This window comes from Histoplasma capsulatum, genomic scaffold, assembly GCF_000149585.1.
Source record: "Histoplasma capsulatum NAm1 scaffold_11 genomic scaffold, whole genome shotgun sequence".
In the NCBI taxonomy this organism is placed as follows: domain Eukaryota; kingdom Fungi; phylum Ascomycota; class Eurotiomycetes; order Onygenales; family Ajellomycetaceae; genus Histoplasma; species Histoplasma mississippiense.
Genome location: NW_001813972.1, coordinates 1,114,828 through 1,116,601, shown reverse-complemented (window position 1 = coordinate 1,116,601; position 1,774 = coordinate 1,114,828).

Genomic DNA, 1,774 nt, shown 5'->3' with positions numbered 1-1,774 from the left:
CTATTCAGCCACAGCAAGGCTCTTTAAGTACCTCATTAGTCCGTACGCAGGAGGCAGATATCAACCTTCGAGTACATAAGTGACTATTCACCTATTCACTTATGCGCATAGAAGCCTCTGTTGGGAAGAGTCCGCCAGTTGTTGTGACAGAACCTACAGTTTCCTTATGTTGACGTTAACAGACCAACTGCGGAAATCTTTTTTTGGTGTTTGGCCTTGTGCGCGATAATAGCTTCCAACAGGCTGCTTTTCATAAGTTGGGGTATGAAGTAAATTTTATATATGTTGAAGCTTTTGTGTCATGTGACGATGTTCTGTCGGAAGAAAATTTGTCCGATTTTCGATCAATGGCTGATATATACTGATATGTATGTATGTATGTATAGGTTTAACGTCCCGGAGAAAACACGGGCAGCGCCCGTGTTTCAGAAGCCTCCCGAAGGGCATGGAGACGTGCTACGCTGGAGAGATTTCTATGTACACAGAGAGAGAAAACAGAATCCAGGTGGCAACTCTTGAGAAGACTCAGCTCATTGCAAAGGATTTTTCTGAGCTGCGCATCCACTTCTGGCCCGACGTATGGCCATTCATGGTGGGAATGATATATACTGAGAAACATAGAAAAGACCACCAACTTCTGCAGGTAATTGCACAAAATTGTTCTAGAGCTGCACATCGTGTTTTTGAATCTTCCTTCATTGGAAAAGTTTGAATACCACCGGAAGCTTTTCCACCGTCTAAGAATCCGACCCTCACTTACTAGCTTTAATGAACCCTATTCAGTGGTATAGTTACACTTTGTCGGAACTGGATAAAGTCCGAATATTGACCCAAATACTGAATATCAATGAAATAAATTATTGAATTGTTATTATTTTTCCAATAATTACATGATAAGTAGGCAGTATTTATAAGGAAGGATATGCTTGATTATACAAGTGAGGCAGTGCTCTAATGCGCACCAAGGCAATTTCGAAGAAGGCTAAAGCAAGACATCAGCTCCGACATACCCCCTTCAGCAGAATAACATTAGTAATGAAGCTGGATAAATTACCAGAATAGAAAAGGATATAGAGGATATGACAATCAAAAAAAAAAAAATAAATAAATAAATAAAATAAAAATAAATAAAGAAGATGTATGAAATGGATAAAGGATATATATGAGGATGTTGAATTCCTCCTGTCCAAGCTCATTGAGTTTTTATATCTTATTTTGTTATTTTATTGACAAGATCAGTTATATCAACTAATTCTATTTGTTTGACAAATTCTCTTTGCCTCTGTTGCGATAATGACTTGGTCAACCCGTCTGCTGGCATGTTGCTTGTAGGCGTCCATTGTACTGAGATATCGCCGGATTGTATCCGTTCTCGCAACCAATTGCCGTAGATATCAACATGGCATAGTTTAGTTGTGATAGATGGATCTTCCTTAGTAAGAATGCCATCTATTTGTCGATTCGTATAATCTTTGTTTCACAATCAAATTGGCGTTTAATCCACCTTAAAACCTTGTTGAAAGCTTTCCTTATATCAGATTTTCTCAAGGCTGTTACTGCGATATGGAAACGAAGATAATCACATACAAAATGTATGAGCCATCGTTCTCCATTGTAGCAATAGGAAGGTCCTTGTACAATATCTGCATGGAGTCGTTCGAAGGGTAGTTTAGATCGTATATGGGGACGGCGAGATATTTGATTTTTTGCTTTAGCAAGATGGCAAGGTTCACAGAGCTCTTTGTCTTCAATATCAATGTTCTTTGCAATATCT